General features: G+C 38.7%; 1 pseudogene; it reads right to left on the bottom strand.

The window, feature by feature from the left end:
* Positions 1-382: 382 nt before the first annotated feature.
* Positions 383-7,791, bottom strand: LOC118838939 (annotated as a pseudogene).
* Between the last annotated feature and the right edge of the window lie 10,937 nt (positions 7,792-18,728).

The raw sequence follows: 18,728 nt of genomic DNA on the forward strand, positions 1-18,728 counted from the left end.
AATTTTTCTTGTGTAAAATGTTTTCCATTTCATATAATCTGTGTTTTATACTGTCATTCTCTCTTGTTTATTTAAGACTTGTATTCCTGGTCAAAGATAAGGAAGGTACCATTCCAGTTTCTTTTCTAATTTTCTAATTCTATGACCTTTTATCATTGAGGTTACTGATTAATTTTTACTAACACAGGTATTTGGTGTTACCTGGTGCTCTAAACATAATTTCGATGAAACTCCTTTTGAGATTTTCCAATAATCCTTGCAAACAGAGTTCTTTCAGAAATTTATTTATATCCTGGTTTATCAAAACTGTTAGATTAAGATCAAGTGTTTCTGGGTCTCCATTGTCTACCCTGTTCCACAAAATCTCATTTTATTTATATTTTAAGCAGTGGTGTAAGTTTCTGATGATTACTTATATATGCCTCCAAAATTCATGTTTTGAAAAATCATTTCTGAAAGAACAAGTTCTTGAAATGCTCTACATTCAACTTCACTTGGAATTATTACATATTCAGGTCATTCAGCACATCTTGCTTGGTGATTCTAAACCATGCATCAGGAATCTGACCTCTGTCCTTGAATCTGAGATTGTAATGCTCTTCTAATTGTGACCTGAAGTGACAAATAAACCATTTCCAGTATGGCTGGGCAGATGTATCTGGAGTGATGTTCCATGTGGCAAATTCACCACCTGCTTGATGATAAGCCTTATTTGGGAAACATCTCCCATCACGAAGAGTAAACCACGAATTACTTGCCACACAGCTGGAACAGAAATCAAGTACAAACTCATCACTCATTCTCCAACTCCACCCAGAGAGAGTGCGAGAACGATGAAAAGGAGAACTGTGCTCCTCAGGATGATTTTTGACTGTATTTGTACAAATTGCTTTGCAAAAGGGACACTTCTTCCAGCAGCCACTGAGCTGATCAGAGAGCATGGCCTGAATCTCTGGGATGACTTTCTCTATACATGGAATTTCACAGGCCTTTCCTACCTTTTGGATTCTGATATCCAGGTTTTCATTCATGGCTTCCTTAAGGAATTCGATGTCAGCAATCTCCTGGTGTTCGATGCTTCTTAAGTCTCCTCTTGGAAAGGTCAGATGACGCCCAAGGTGATTACATAATGTGTCTAGCCATATAGATGCAGAATTGTTTTGGTCCTTAGCCACCAGAGTTGATTCATGAATAGCAGAGAGGATTATTTTCTTAAAAAATTCCAAGCTGTTACTTAAAAAATTCTTCAATTTCTCATTTTCTCTACTTATACAGTATGCTTGGATCTCTTTCTTAATGTAATTCTCAAAAAACTGTTTTGGTGTGAGAATGTATTCCCAATAATTCTGAAAGATTTCTTCCTTAGCCAGAGAGATGAGAATGTGTTTCTCCAGGTTGGATCGGTTCCCATTGAAGGCAGGACAGTTAGCCCTTATCTCCCCAGCAAGGTCAAGGGCTCTCTTTTTCCAGATGGCTATAGGTAGGGAAGCACTGAGCTTGCTCCACAGAAAGTCAGCAATGCTGTGATAGAGGTTGCACCCTGGCAGAAATCTTAAAACTCATAAAGAAATCTTCTCTCTTGTTTTCTAGATACATGACAGGATCATGTGCTCTCTTGAATTCTATGTGCATATGTCCCTAATTTAGCTGCTGCGGTGTGGCCATAAATATAAAACAAATCTCTTTTATATTCATTTGTAATGTTGTACCCTACTTCATCACATATCAATCACTCTTTTGGTCAATCAGTCTCCATTACTTCATGGAATAACTTATATCATAATCCAGTCCCATTATCATTTACAATTAATATTTTCATTGACAAGTGAGGAAATACCAGAGGTAGTATGCCTTATGGCCATCTTATGATTTCTCTGTCATGGAATGTCTGAAACCCATAATTGTTCTCTTCATTTTGACATGTTTCTCAAAATTAATGGAAAAACACTTTTCTTCTGGAATGATCTTGAAGTTTGGTTGCCACATTGTGTTCCTGTTTAAAATATTCCAGAAAGACATTCTCCAAATCTACATCAATATTGGGGTCTTCAGCAGGAGGGGAAGTTGAGGATACTTCACAGACCCACTTTGTCCAAAGTTGACTGAATCCTCTCTCTCAGCTCCTCCTCACTTAATTCTTTACCCTCTAAGCCGAGCCCGAGCCACCTCTCTGCTTCTTAACAACAGCTCTTTTTCATATTCTGATTTCTTTTGATCCAGTTTATCATGATTTTTTCTTAAGCTAAGGAAATCATTGGACTTTCTGATGCTTTCTGAAACAAGTGCCTCTTTAAGATTTCTCACTTGTTCTCAAAGTTTTCCTTCCACTGAATCAGGATTTCATTCTCTTGGTCTTCATCAAAAATATCTTTGAAGCTCTTGCTGATGGCTTCATATTTGTATCTGCAATGTTAGCCTCAATAGCACTTCTTCTCAGATCCTGAATTTCTCCATTCTGAATCTGATTGGTCAGTTGGTTCTGCAATCCAACACATGACTTCTTAGATTCCAGGTCCAGTTATTATACATTGTCTCAAGCGTGATCATGGCCATGATTTCCCGGGTGTTCCTAAGCTGAAGATGAAATTTTCATTCACCAAGGCTTCTTCCACAAATCATGGATGCGGACTTTCACCTCAGACATTTTTAGTATGCTGCCTTTGGATTCTTTTTGGCAACCAAGAGAATCTCTTCTTTTCAGTTCCTGGATGTTGTGGCTATAAGTGGGGTTGGGAGGGGCCATTGGAGGATCCCCTTCCAAAGATGAGCAAAGTAAGGGACATGGGTGCTAACATCAAATCGAATGACATCACGAAGCAGGTATACCAGAGTACTCTTCCTGTTCTGCAGCTGTGGCTGCCATTTCATCCAGTCTCTGCTGCAGTCGCCTTCTTCCTTCCATGTTTTGATCTTTGGCAGTGATTTCCCCCACATTCCTGATGCACAAAGAGACAGTTTGGGGAAATGTTCACTTGTTCATTCTCAGAAAGGCCCTGCACAGCATTTGCAAGATATCTTGCATTTCTGAAGGATTCTCTCCAAATATATTGATCAAGGTCAGGTTTCCAAGTCCAATAACAAAAGTTGCCAGCTCATTATCCCACTTCTGTGATTTACCAGTGAATTCTGGGGCCCTGAGTCCTTCTGTGTCAACCACAGGACAAAGGCCAAAGCCCAGCTCTTCCCAGAGTGTCTCCTCCACCTTCAGTAACTGCATGTAAGCTCCTCGTGTGCATCGCCCTGCACTGACATTAAACTGTAGCCCAAACATAGCATTCAGCAGAGTGGGACTTCCCTGTGATTTGGAGGCCAAGAACAGAGAGAAACAAAGGCTTTTGGTCTCCAATTTTCTCAATCAATCTGTCAAAAACAGGCTGCTACCCACTTCAGAGGTACATAAGAAGCATCCCCATCCATGAAGTTCAAGTGGTGTACCCAGAACCATCAGGTCAGCAGCAATTTGAGGAAGGAAGAACATGCTGCCATCTGGGATGAAGCTTCTTCCAAAGCTTCATAGATCTGGCCAACCTCCCTCAGGAGATGATCAATACCCAAAGAGGAATCCCTGATCTCCTTGGAGACAGCTTCTAGTTGCACTTGGTGCATTCAAGGAGGCATTCTTTGACCCTTTTTGTTTCTGCCATCACCAAGGACCACAATGGTTGTACCTCTTCTGGAGTTTTTCCAGGTGACTTCTGGTCAGGTTGTCCATCAATGTACTCAGCCACTGTAGGAAGTACAGTTCAGTGCTGTTGTATCTCTCTGAGTGAGACTGGAGGATTTCAAGAACAGATCGCATCAAGTCATTAAGAGGAAATGCTCTTGTTAGCTGTATTTGTCTTATTATTTGCTTTTCTGTCTCAATCTCACTTTTGTGCTGTTCAAGGCTACGGTTCCCTTTCTCTCGCAGGTGACAAAGTTCCTTGTCCTTCTTACACCACCGTGCCAAAGCTCTCCTTGAAGGGGGCAGTAATCTCTCCTTCATTTCAGACAATTTCATCTCTTTCATGAGGGCCAGCAAAGCCTGTGCCTTTCCCTTAGCCTCCTGACACTCCTTCCTGTCCACATCTACAAGAAAGCCATGGCGCCGAGCAACTTCAGCACAGTCTTCCAGACTGAGAAAGGGACCGGAAGTCTTCAGCAAATGATTGATGACACTTGTGAGTTCATCCATTAATTCAGCCTCATTTCTATTCCTAATCCCAATCCTCACCTTCTGGCCAGTATCATTGAATGAATTCTCATCTTTGTCATCAAACAAATAAACCAAAGGTTTGGTTGACTTCCAGAGGTCCCGGACCATTTGGACGTCCCTCTCACTTTATCAGAATAAGAAACAAGGACCACTGTGACTGAAGCAATTTCTTGCAGAAATCTGAGCTGCGTCTCATAATCTTTGGCGTCTCCACGTAGATTGGTGAAAGCAACACACCTTTCAAATCTGTCCTCATCTCTCCCTCTGGGACAGAACCAGGAGATCTCTACATACCTCCCATTAAGAGGCAGGATTTGCTGCTGCCTCGGCAGTGACGGTGGAAAAAAGCATCATGTTTGTGCTTACTCAGCAGAGAGTTCAAGATCTGAGATTTGGAAGAAGAAGCAGAATTCACAACTCTTATAAAGGACACAATGGGGATGGGTGCCTGGGAGATGAGTTGGTTATTAAAATCAATGACTGTGTCTTCTCCTGATGATTTCTCCACCTCTCTCCAGCTTTTCTTAATTTGGCTGAGAGACCAGAGGGGGAATTCTATTGCAGAGGTACAGGGATTGGGCACCACAACGGGGAGAGCAAATTGACAGATGGAAAGTTTGTTTGAAATATATTGTCTCATGAAATCATCAGCACAGTGAAAAATCATCATTTGGGTGTCCATCGGGTGGATGTGGGGTGGACCTTTCGACAAGAGGAGAGGGGTTGTAATCCTATCACCAAGGAAATCATCATAAGGATCTGAAGTGTCATCCTCAAGATTTGTCAGAGTCAGCGTCCTACTGCCCATTGTGTCTCCATCACCTTTACAAACCAAGTATCTCAATCGATAATCCAGCATCAACAGTTTTTGTAGGAAATAAAAAGGCAATTCTTTGTCTGTCTCTGGGTGACTGTCATGCACAGTGGTCTTGTAGATCAGATGGAAATCTTCTCGTCCCATCCTCCTTGGATAATACCGCTCTAGACCAAGCTTCTTCGCTAACTCTAGAAAGTTGGAATTTTTTATCACTTCCTGGTATGTGATGGTATTTGGTTCTGGTACACATGTCGTTTTCCTTCTCTGAGAGACACTGTCTAGTTCTTTTTTCACCTGGTCCATCTGTATACAGTTCACAGTAGTTTCATATTCCCCCCTGATGAGGAAATTCAGGTCTTTCTCCAAAGTTTCCCAATCATGACCAGCCCTTGGTTTTCCGAGGACATGAAGCACTTCTTTGGACCAAGACTGTCCCATGTGAGATTGCATAAGGTTCAAACGTTGCATCTTTTCTTCTGCAGACACAGCAGTAGGTCCAGGAGTTACTGTGAGCCCTGTGAACACAGGAATGCTTGAGCCCTATAATCATATTCCCTTATTTAAGGTACTGGTATTTTTTCATGGTCTTCTTTCATTTCACATAACAGGAAATTTAATTCTTCAAATCCTAGAAGACAGTGGAAGGTTTGGTTTTCCTCCTTGTATCCTGCACCAGCTGCAATGAAAAGTAGCAGCAGGTATGTGCCTGACTGCTTTGCCTGTTTCAAGGTCTTCAGAAAGGAGCTGAGAGACAAACTGATATGATAAGTAGCCTTTCCTTTGAGCTTCTTCCATCTTTCCTAAAGACTCTGAGTTGTGAATTATTTCAAAAAGGTCATCCTTTGCCTTTTCTAAGAGCTGAATGAAATCAGCAAACTCTGTGACATGGATATCCTTTTGCTCCTTTGCTGAGTGAAAAACCCACTGCATAATTGAGTGACTCTGTGGGAAGTCTTCCATTTGATAGACATGAGGATACAGAAGGCTATGCAACTGGGATTTAATGAATTTGGTTTCATGAACTGGCAAGTCCTTGCAAAAATCGACAATGTCCACTAAGAACTGCTGCAGAGACAGGTCTTTGAGACAGATATTAACCCACATGTTCGAGTTCCTACTTTTCTCACTCAGCTTTTGCTTGAAGTCCATTAGTTTCATCAGTTTCTCCTCAGGCTCAGTGATTTCCCAGGATTTTACTCCATCTAAAAAAGACCTGGCATCCTCCACTGCACTCAGTAGCCCCTCTCCATCCTCAATCCATGCACATCGGCCGGTCAGAGCTGTGTAAATCTCAGTGAGGCAACGAGTCACTCGTAGAGGATCCTGAAAATCTTGTTTGTGGTTAGACAGAATTATGTCCCAGACAGGCACTAGCTGATAGCCTCGGTCAATGACACACCAGGTGTGGTTACTGGCCACAAGACCAGCTTTCCACTGTGGGAGAGAATCCACTTCTGGGGGGCCTCCTGTCTGGTATACAGACATTTGGAATCTTGCTTGCAAATTGGTGGAGCTTGTATTGTGAGAAGGCATTTGGGACTGAGAATTTGATGCACTGACTGTGGCTGCTGCTGTCACCCCAAAAACCAGTGTAGCTGCCCCAATGTACAAATCAAGTGCCTCTGAGGCTTGTCGCTTCATGTCCTGCAACCCTGTGCCCTGAAGCCCTCAGCTACAGCTTTCCACCAGAACACTCCTCCCAAGTGTAATGGGCCCTGGTTCACATGAGAGCCAAACCTTTGGAAAAATGCCTCACATCTATGCTTCAGATTGGTATCTGCACCTTTGCAGTGACTCAGAAGTTGCTCCAGCTGTTTTAACTCTTGAAGAGCTGACCTGGATAGGTGGAGCTGGTCTTGTGAAAAGTGGCAGGAGGCCATTGGGATATAGCAAAACTTGGTGGTGCAGCTGTAAGTGTGCTCGGGGCATGACTTAAAGACTTCTCTAGAGTCAGAAGATCTGATTTCACTGGCACTGGCCTCTAGGTTGAATCTCCAGCCTCCACCCTTAGCCAAGAAGGTAAAACTGAAGCCCAGTTTCTCCATGCTTTCAGTAAACATGGACTCTTCATGAGAAGACAAAAACTCCATTGTTTCCATCCTTGTTCCCTGTGCTGGCTGAGCAGGAAGAAGTTCTCTGGGAGGCTGAGCAGTTCTTCTCTCTTCACCAAAAGATCCTCGGGGTGATTGGTTTGGTAAATGCCCTGCAGGGCAAGGCCACCTGACACCCTTTTGAGGAGCTCCCTATCAGGAAGATTCTCCCTATGGGACAGTGTGCCTTCCATGAGACTGAGGTGTCTCTTCATGTTCTCTATGACCTCTGTTAGGGGTTTCTCAGGGGGTGGCCAGTACTTGTGTGGGATCTCCATGGCCTGCCTCAGCACCTCTTCTTTCTCCCTCACAATTGCCTCCTGCCTGCTTTTGCCTGCTCTCTGCATCTCTCTCAGCTCCTTCAAGGCTGACTGTGCCCACTCTTGTCTCTCCTTTGCTGTCACCCAGTGTTTCTCTTGCATCTTCTCTGAGCCCTTGTCACTTGACAGCAGAAGAAGTTTCTCCAGTGCCCGTTTCTCCCAAGGATGTTTTGCCTGTTTCTTCAGTGTCAGGATTTCCCTCTGTTCTAGGTGTTGTAAAGCTTGGGCAGAGGTCACACCCAGGTATTCCTGCAGCTTAGGCACCCAATACTGGGTATCCAGCCCCAATTCTCTCAGCTTCTCCTCCAGCTCTTTTCTTCCTTTGTCTCCATGTGGTGGTTCATCACCATCATCCGCTGGTGTAGACATGGCTGCAGGAGAGCACAGAACATCAATTAGTCAGAACCTGCTTTTTCTTCAGGGAAAATAATGCACAGAAGGTGTTTGATGAGGATGTAAAATATAGAAGGCACTCCACAGGAAATATTTTACCCTCCTCTCCTGCCCCAGCACCATCACTGCATGTAGATGATTTATATGGAAGCCAGAGGCCTCCTGATTTGGGTTTGTGGCATTTGGAGTCTAGAAAGACCAAAGCTATGTGGAGGATAGAGGTGAGGACAAGCATGGTAAATGGTTTAAATAAATCACATGGCTTGATCCTCTCTCCCCATCAAGAGCAGCAAACACCCCTCATTTCAGTGAGGTGAAAATCTCTCCTTCAACTTCTGGTAGCCTCCTGTATCTTTGCCCTACAATAAGTTCATCTTAAAGTCAATTTGGAAATTTTCTACTGAGACCTAAGTATTAAAATATAAACTCCTTAGCCTGAATTTCAAGGCCTCACAGGATCTGCACTCAGCCTACCTTTCCATAATTATTTGACATTGCTATGCTTCCATCATTCTACATTCCACCTAGATTCTATACTGGCTTCTCCCTGATCTCATGTAATTCAATGTACATAAATGGAATGATCTCCTTCTTTTTCCCTGACTGTTAAAATCCTTTCTTCAGAGCTTAGCTTACTTGCTATTTCCTTAGAGGTGGCTTCTTGATGATCCCATTTGCAAGTGTGTTTACCTCTTTAAAATTTCTTATGACATTTTTACTGGTATTCTCCTTTCCTCCAACCTACCATGCCTGATATTATCCTCAATTAAATACAAGCTCATTGAAATGAGAGATTATGTCAAATTTAATCATCATCTCCCCAGTGCTGAGCACAGAGACTTATACACAGCAGCTGCTTAATAAATATTTATTGAGTTGAATTTAATTTACTCTAAGATCCATCTCATTCCTTTCTACTTTGGCCTAATTTTAGGAAAGAATGTTTTCTCATCCAATACTCCAACCTCTCCTGATGTCTAATTTCTGTTCAATCATTGATCTCCTTATGCCCTTGCCAAAATACCACTCTCATCTACTTCTCATTATGCTAGTTTTTTAAAGCTAGTCAGACTAAGATGTCCCTACTACCACCATGAACCCTAACCCCTATTCAGATAAGATAACTCCTTACCACACCTGTCCCCATTAGGTATATACCTCTCTAAGGCCATTCTACTTTGCCCACTGAAGTCTTAACATCATTACTGATAAATTCCTTCCCAATCCTTGTTATTTTGTAATATATTTCCACATTAGTCACGTTGTAAAAGAAGAATCAGAACAAAGGGGAAAATCCAGGAAGAAAATAAAGGAGAGAAATAATATGCTTCAGTATGCATTCAGACACCATAGCTCTTGCTCTGGATATGGATAGCACTTTCCACCAAGAGGCTTTGGAAATTGTCTTATATCATTGAATTGCTGAGAAGATCTAAGTCTATCAAAGGTGGTTGTCATCACACAATGTTGCTGTTACTGTGTACAATGTTCTCCTTGTTCTGTTCGCTTGACTCAGCATCAGTTCATACATGTCTTTCCAGGTTTTTCTGAAATTTACCTGATGGAATCCTAATAAAGCTGCCCCCAGCCCCAATATTGTAATGTCCTTATAGGGTCCACTGGACAGCAGACATGTCCTGATTTAACCACACAATCTGGCTTTAACCACACCACAGGCTCCCAAACTCAACACAGCCACTGCTCCTAGCTAGCCAGTGCCCCCAGATTCAATTCACAAATTTTAACATGTGTATTCTTCTATTCAACCACAATTATATTGTCCATTTAGCCCAAGACAGGACCAAAATACCTAACTATTTGTCTTGAACAGACAATACCACAATAGCTAGCCAATCAGAAATCAACACAGCTAGGATGCTTGACTACCAAACCATAGAAGGGACCCCTCCCCCATTACTTAATTTCTTAATGTATCCCTCCTGTCTTTTTAATATTCATGATTTCTGTTGGGTAATCAGCATCATTACACTATAAAATTGCCTGCCTTATATTACTAGGTTGCTGGTTCTTCTTGGAATTCAGCCTGCATCATGAGAGGTGTCGATCTCAATAAATGCCTGTACTTGGATTACAGGTGGTCTGACTTAATTCTTTGAGATGGTTCTGCCACAACACATATGAAACCACAACCCTGTTCATCATTTCTTATGGAACAATAGTATTCCATTGCATTCATATACTTGTTCATAACTTGTTCAGCTAATCCCCAATTCATGGATATCCCCTCACTTTCCAATTCTTTGTCTCCACAAAAAGAGCTGCTATAAATATTTTCTGTACATTTGGGTCCTTTTCCTTTTTTATGATCTCTTTAGGATATAGCAAGTAGTGGTATTGCTGGATCAGAAGTATAAACAGTTTTAGAGCCCTTTGGGGATAGTTCCAAATTGCTCTCCAGAATGGTTGGATCAGTTCACAACTCCACTAACAATGTATGAGTGTTCCAATTTCCCCACATCTTCTCCAACTTTTATCATTTTCCTGTTTTGTCATGTAAACCAATCTGATAGGTGTGATATGGTACCTCAGAGTTGTTTTAATTTGCATTTCTCTAATCAGTTGTGCCAATTTTTTTAACCAAAACTCATTTCTCCTAAATATATCACTTCTTTGGCATCATTAATAACAGATTGGGCAAAAATACTGTGTCCTCTGAGAGGACCCTAGGTTCCATGTGTGCAAGGAAATGGAAGGTATGTGAGAGAAATAGGTCTCATATGAAGCAAAGTTTGTTAGCAATAAAATGTGATTCTTGATGGTACATGGCAAAGGGAGAGCCAAGCAAGATAAATACATGAAGAAGCAGGGGGGAGGTTAATGGGAATAAGTGAGGAAGGAATGATGGCATTAGAAAGGAGATTTTACTTTGGCAGCTTTGAATTCTGGATACATTTTTACTTAATTAAGAGGTTTGCTAGCTACAGGAGAGTATATTTTCTAGTCATTCCCTCTAGCCAAAGAAATGTACTCTGGGCCCCAATTGGATAATCAATTTTATTTTCTCCTTTGGGTGGAAGAGCTTAAAATTAAGGGATAAAACTCTGGATCTGGGCTGATCCAGTTGGTTGGTGGGAAATAAAGATGTCTAAATGTTTGAGTCATTTCTTTTATTCTTTTCTGGGAGGACAGTGGCCTAGAAGTCAGAGGTCTGATATCTGACCTACATTAGTTACAGGGTGATTAGTTTACATATACACCCTCATTAGCATGGATAACTCTGCCTGTAAGACCCAGGTGGGATATTCAATCAATTACTATTATTAAAGAGGGCAGGATCAACAGATGAAGAAGTTGGGTTTTTTGTTTGTTTTCAGAAGAGGTTTCAAAGAAAGGAAGTGCTACAAAGAGGGGAAACTAAAGGAGATACAACTGATAGGATAGATAGGATCAAGAAGTCAGTCTAAAGGGGACATATAATTTGCATGAGCATCAGTGTTGTAAAGAAGGGAGGAGAAGAAAGTGGAGATGACAAGTGTTATCCATGCCTTCCCTTCAATATACCAAGGATCCATGAAGAGACAGAAAACACACTACTTCTTTAGACAGCTCATTCCATTTTTAAACAGCCACAATGGTTAGGAAACTAATTCTTACAATTTGCTTTCCTATAATATCAGCAATGTGCTCCTAGATAGCATAGTGAATAGAATGCTGGGCCTGGATTCAGGAAGATTCCTCTTCCAGAATTCAAATCTGACCTCAGTGACTTAGTAGCTGTGTGACTCTGGGCAAGTCACTTAGCATTGTCTGCCTCAATTTCCTCATCTGATCTATAGAAAGAAATGGCAAACCACTCCAGTATCTTTGCCAGGAAAAACCCAAATGGGGTCACAAAGCAACAGACAAACTGTAAAATAATTGAACAAAATATTAATATACTGATCTTTTTTCTTCATTAAGAGAAGAATGGTTACAGAGAAACACAGAGAACCAATACTGCATAATACAAGTGCTAAGAGGATATGAAGAAGATGATCAATAATGTTACATGTCACACAGAGGTTAGAGAGTGTGAGGGTTATGAAGAGGCCTTTTAATTTATGAATTCTATGATCACTTGTGATTTATTTGGTGGGACCAATTTCTACAATGTAAGTTTTCAGGAACCTGAATAATAAGTAGAATGTTAAAGAAGTGAAGACAGCAAGTAAAGAGACATTGCTATTTATGGAGATAGAAAGGTAGAAGAGTAAGGGACATTGAAAGTTTACTGGAGGGAGACGGAGCCAAGATGGAGTAACAGAGGGAGCTCCAGCTGAACTCTCCCAACATTCCCCTCCAAGCAACTTTAACAAAGTGCATCAAATTGAATTCTAGGGTGACATAGCTGACAATAGATCAGAAAAAGATATTTTTCCACTTCAAGACAACTTAAGAGTTCAAAAGGAAAGGCCTTTTCCACTGAGGTGGAGACTAGCACAGATCACAATATGGAATATTAGACAACCAGTCAGAAAAAGATTAGAGGGGACTCCCATGCAGAGACTGAGCACCAGACTGGGTGTGCTTGGTTGTGTTTGGCAACTCCATTGACCATTGTCCAGTTCCACGTCACAGTTCCAGGGTGGAGAGGAGTGCTTAGAGTCATGAGGGAAAAGTTCAAGGGCACAAAGGGAGCAGGGGCACTGTAGTAGCAGTTTATATTTGAAGACCTTTCCTACCCATTAATAGGCCATGTGACCTGCTTACATCACAGGAAGCCTGAGTCACATGTGGTGGGAGGAGCTTCCTGACACGAAAAGGAAGGTATGTCACAGGAAATGCTGAGGGAGGGAGAGACAAAGAGAGAGAGAGAGAGAGAGAGAGAGAGAGAGAGAGAGAGAGCAGTTATGGCCGCTAATGGCCACCCTTGTGATTGCTAGAACTGAACAGGCTGACTTAGCTGTACTGTGAGTTTGTTTTTGACAAGACCCTAGCAGGGTATCAGAGAGGTTTTGGAATGACAAGGCTCTAGGTTGTGGTATTTTGTATGGAATTCTCTGATAGACTGGATAAATGGCTTATGGGATGTGGATCTCTGGTGTCTGAATAAATTGTTTACTTCTTCTGCCTTCTATGTGGATAGCTCATATACTTTGCAGTAAAGAACTACATAGGCATTTTGACAATTATCATCTACATTGTTATTATTGCCTTACTGATACAGGCACTAATTCCTGGTAGTAGGTTTAGCGCTAAGGAAGGAGTACTAGCGACTATAGCGGTGAGGGGTCAAGGAACTTCCCTCTGTAAGGACCAAAACACAGACTAGGAGAGCAGTGACTACACTTTTCCCTAGATCACCCACCTTGGAAGCACCAAAACTTAAAGAATCCCAGAACTATTCATGAAAACAGCATGGAAAAATAGCCTGACCACAACCTCCAGTCAGAGGTGAGGAGAACCCATCTCCAACTCAAATTTAAAAGTCAAGAAATAGGATAGAAAAATGAGCAAAAAAACAACAACAAAAACCCTATTATAAAGAGTTCCTATGTTGACAGGAACACTTAAGACACAAACTCAGAAGAAGTCAATGACATGAAAACATCTATAAACAACACCTCAAAGGAAAAATACAGATTGGACACAAACCTAATAAAAATTTCTGGAAGTAACAAAGAAAGAGATAGAAAAGATCAGAAAATTATTTTACAAATCAAATCAGTGAGACAGAAGAAAAATTGGGAAAATAAATGAAAGCAACACAAGAAAATTATGAAAAGAAAATTAATAGATTGTAAAAGAGGCACAAAAAAACTCTGAAGAAAAAGAATTTTTGAAAAGGAGAATTGCCAGATGTAAAAAGAGGAATAAAAACTCACTGGGAAAAAATAATTCCTTCAAAACTAGAATTGGGCAAATGAAAGCTAACAATTCTATGAGACTTCAAGAAAAAATAAAAAATTCCAAAGAAGGAAAAAATAGAAGAAAATGGGAACTATTTCACCAGATAAACAACCAACCTAGAAAAGAGATTGAGGAGAGATAATCTAAGCATTGCTGGGCTAACCAAAATCCTTTATCAAAGAAAGAGTATAAATGACATTTTTCAAGCAACTATAAAGGAAAGCTGCCATGATATCCTTGGAGCCAGAGGGTAAAATAGAAATTGAAACAATTCCCTGATGACCACTTGACAGAGATTCCAAAATGAAAACTCCCAGTAATATTATAACCAAATTACAGATCTCTCAGAACAAGGAAAAAATATTTCAGGCATCCAGAAAAAAAAAACACTCAACTACTATGGAGCCACAGCCAGGCTCACAAAAGATTTAGCAGTTACCATAATAAAGGAGCAGAAGGCAAAGGAGCTGGGATTATAAGCAAGAATATCATGCCCAACAAAATTGAGTATAATCCTTCAAGTGAATAAAAAGTCAATATTCAATAAAATAGAGAAATTTCAAGCATTCTAGATGAAAAGACCAGAGGTGAATAGAAATTTTGACATTCAAACACAAGACTCAAAAAAGCAAGGTAAACTTGAGTGGGGAATCACAAGGAACTTAATAAGATTAAAATGCTTACATTCCCGAATGAGATGAGACTTCAGAACTTCATGATTATTGAGGCAGTTAGAAGGACTTTACATATACAGAGGACATGGGTGTGAGCTGACTGTGTTGGGATGATTTCAAGAAAAGAATGGAATGATGAGAAACAAAGACACACTGGAAGAAAAGGGAAGGAAGAAGAGAAATGGGTAAATTTTTCCCACATAAAAGAGGCATACAAGGAAGAGTATTTACAGTAGAGAGATAAATAGGCTGAAGTGGGCAATGTTTGAACTTCACTCTCATTGGAACTGGTTCAAAGAGAGAACAATATGTATAAATATAGATATACACAAACTTACTCAGTTACATATGTATATATAGATATAGATATACACTCAGTTGGGTATAGAAACCTATCACACTGAACAGGGAAGTAAAAGGTAATGGGGTCTAAGATAGAGTGGGGGAAGGCAATAAGAACAGATTAAGGGAAGTAATGGTCAGAAGCAAAACAGAGTTTTGAGGAGAGACAGAATAAATGAGAGAGAGAGACAGAGAGAGGGAGGAGAGAGGGGGGAGGGGGGAGGAGAGAGAACATCTAAATTCTTAAAGGAAAAGTTAAATTAGTTAATAGATGAAATAGAAAGCAAAACTATAGTTCTGGGGGATCTCAATTTTCCCCTTTCAGAACTAGATAAATCTAACAGTAAAATAAAGAAGAAAGAATTTAAGGAGATGAATAGAATTTTAGAAAAGTTAGAGATGATAGGCTTCTGAAGAAAATAAAATGGGAACAGAAAGGAGTATGCCTTTTTCTCAGCTATATATGACATCTTAATAAAAAATTTACCATGTGTTAGGGCATGAAATCCTCAAAAAAAAACAAAAATGAACAAAAATATCAAATGCATTCTTTTGGTACCATAATAAGATGAAACTTGCATTCAATGAAGTACCTCAGAAGCAAAGATTAAAAATGTATTCAGTCATTTATTCATTCATTCTAATTCTAATTCACCCCCAGAGAGAGAACTGATAAACTCATTAATTCACTCTAATTCTAATTCTATGAAACAATCAATAATTTCATTAAATATGAAACAAGGAGATAACATACCAAAATTTGTGAGATGCAGCCAAAACAATGCTTAGTGGTTAAATATGTGCATGTATGTATGGATATATGTATGTATGTATGGGGGGATGTTAGTATGGGTGTGCGTGGTTGTGAGTTTGGGTGTGAATGCTTACATAAATAAAAAAGAGAAAGAACAGATCAGCCAATTAGCCATACAATTTAAAAAACTAAAGAAAGAATGAAATAAAAATTCACAACTAAACAGTAAAAAAGTTTAGAAATCAAAGGAAAGGTTAACAAAATTTAAAATAAAAAGACCTTCAAAGTAATAAATAAAACTAGCAAATATTTTTATGGGGGAAATAGAGGAGCACTTCGGTTAATTTGAATTTTTGCAAAAGAAAAGAAAAAATTATCAATATCAAAAGTGAAAAGGGTTAATGCACTACCAAGGGAGATGAAATTAAAGCAATAATTAGTAGTAATTTTGTCCAGTTATATACCTAAAAATCTAACAAACTAAATGAAATAGGTGAGTATTTATAAAAATATGAATTGTAAAGATTAACAGAAGAAATCAAATACAGAAATTATTCCATATTAGAAAAAGTAATAGAACAAGCTATAAATGAATTTCCTAAGAAAAAGATTCCCTAGAGCTAGATGTATTTACAAGTGATTTCTACCAAACAACTAAAGAACAATTAATTACAACACTATATAAACGATTGGGGTGGGGGGGTGTGGGCAGAATAGGTAAACTAGGAGTCCTACCAAATTCTTACAATAACATAAACATGGCTTTCATACCTAAAGCTGGGGAAGCAACATAAAAGAAAGAAGACTATAGATCAATTTCTCTAATAAAGATTGATGCAAAAAAAATTTAAATAGCAAGGAAATTACAACAATACATCACAAAGATCATAAAATATCACAAGGGGGAACTTATATTAGAAATGGAGGGCTGGTTCAGTATGAGGAAAACTCTAGGCATAACTGACCATATCAAAAACAGAAGCAAAAACTCTTACAGTGATTAATAGATGGAGGAAAAGGCTTTTGACAAAATACAACACCCATTTCTGTAAAAACCCTAGAAAGTATATGAATAATTGGAGCTTTTCTTAATATGATAAGCAGCATCTATCTAAAATAAGGAGCAAGCATCAGTGGTAATGGGGATTAATAAATGCCTTCCCAATGAGATCAGAGGTGAAGAAAGGATATGCATTATAACAATTAGTATTTAATATTGTACTAGGAATGACAGCTATAGCAACAAGACAAGAAAAAAAAAGAATAAGAATTGGCAATGAGGAAACTATTACTCTTTGCAGATGATAGGATAATGTATTTAGAGAACCCTAGAGAATAAACTCAAAAAACTAATTGAAGCATTAACAACTTTAAGAAGTATTAGGGTATAAAAAACCCACATAAATTATAAGATTTCTATATATTATCAAGAAAATCAAACAGAAAGAGATGAAAAATAAGTTTCATTTAAATTAACAGCAAACAAGGAGGCAGAGCCAAGATGGAGGGGTGAAAGCAGGGACTTAGAGTAGAACATATTATGCTTCAGCTAAAGCAAAAAAAGCAGGGGTAGCAATCCTAATCTCAGACAAAGCAAAAGCAAAGATAGATCTAATTAAAGGAGATAAGGAAGAAAACTATGTCCTGCTACAAAGCACTATCAACAAAGAAGCAATGCCATTACTTAACATATTTGCACCAAGTGGTATAGCATACAAATTCTTAGAGGAGAAGTTAAGGCAGTTACAGGGAGAAATAGACAGCAAAACCATATTAGTGGGGGACATCAACCTCCCCCTCTCTGAACTTGATAAATCTAACCTCAAAATGTACAAGGAAGAAGTTAAGGAGGTGAATAGAATTTTAGAAAAGGTAGGTATGATAGACCTCTGGAGAAAACTGAATAGGGATAGAAAGGAATATACCTTTTTCTCAGTGGTACATGGGACATACTCAAAAATTGACCATGTACTAGGGAATAAAAACCTCTCTATCCAGTGCAGAAAGGCAGAAATAGTCAATGCATCCTTTTCAAATAATGATGCAAAAAAAATTATTTGTAATAAAGGACCACAGAAAGATAAACTAAAAATTAATTGAAAACTACATAATCTAATCCTGAAGAATGAATGGGTCAAATAACACATCATAGAAACAATTAATAACTTCATTCAAGAGAATGAAAATAATGAGACAACATACCTAAACTTATGGGATGCAGCAAAAGCAGTTCTGAAGGGAAGTTTTATATCTCTAAATGTTTACATGAATAAAATAGAAAAAAAGGAGATCAATGAATTGGGCATGCAACTGAAAAAGCTGGAAAAAGAACAAATTAAAATCCCCAATTAAATACCAAATTAGAAATACTGAAAATCAAATGAGAGATTAGTAAAACTGAAAACAAGAAAACTATTGAGCTAATAAATAAAACTAAGAGTTGGTTTTATGAAAAAAAACTATAAAGTGGATAAACCTTTGGTCAATCTGATTTTTAAAAAAAAAGAAAGAAGAAAACCAAATTACCAGTATCAAAAATGAAAACGGCAAATTCACCTCCAATAAAGTGAAAATTAAAACAATAATTAGGAATTACTTTGCCCAATTGTATGCCCATAAATTTGACAACCTGAGGGAAATGGACGAATATTTACAAAAATATAAATTGCACAGGTTAACAGAAGAGGAAATAAAATACTTAAATAACCCCATCTCAGAAAAAGAAATTGAGCAAATATAAATTAATTAATTAATTATGTAATAAATAAATAAATGAAAGAAATTGACCAAGCCATCAATAAACTCCCTAGGAAAAAATCTCCAGAGCCAGGTGGTTTTACATGTGAATTTTATCAAACATTTAAAGAACAATTAATTCCCATACTTATAGACTCTTTGGGAAAATAAATGAAGAAAGAATCCTTCCAATTTTTTTGATGACACAAATATGGTACTAATACCTAAACTAGGAAGAGTAGAAACAGAGAAAGAAAATTATACACCAATTTCTCTAATGAATATTGATGCAAAAATTTTAAATAAAATATCAGCAAAAGATTACATCAACTTATCATGAGAATAATACATTTTGACCAGGTAGGATTTATTCCAGGAATGCAAGACTGTTTCAATAACAGGAAAACAATCAGCATAATTGATCATATCAATTACAAAACTAGCAGAAACCATATGATCATCTCAATAGATGCAGAAATATCTTTTGACGAAATGCAACATTTATTCCCATTAAAAACACTAGAAAGCATAGGAATAAATGGAGTCTTCCTTAAAAT

The sequence above is a fragment of the Trichosurus vulpecula genome, chromosome 2 (genome assembly GCF_011100635.1).
Source record: "Trichosurus vulpecula isolate mTriVul1 chromosome 2, mTriVul1.pri, whole genome shotgun sequence".
Taxonomy (NCBI): Eukaryota; Metazoa; Chordata; class Mammalia; order Diprotodontia; family Phalangeridae; genus Trichosurus; species Trichosurus vulpecula.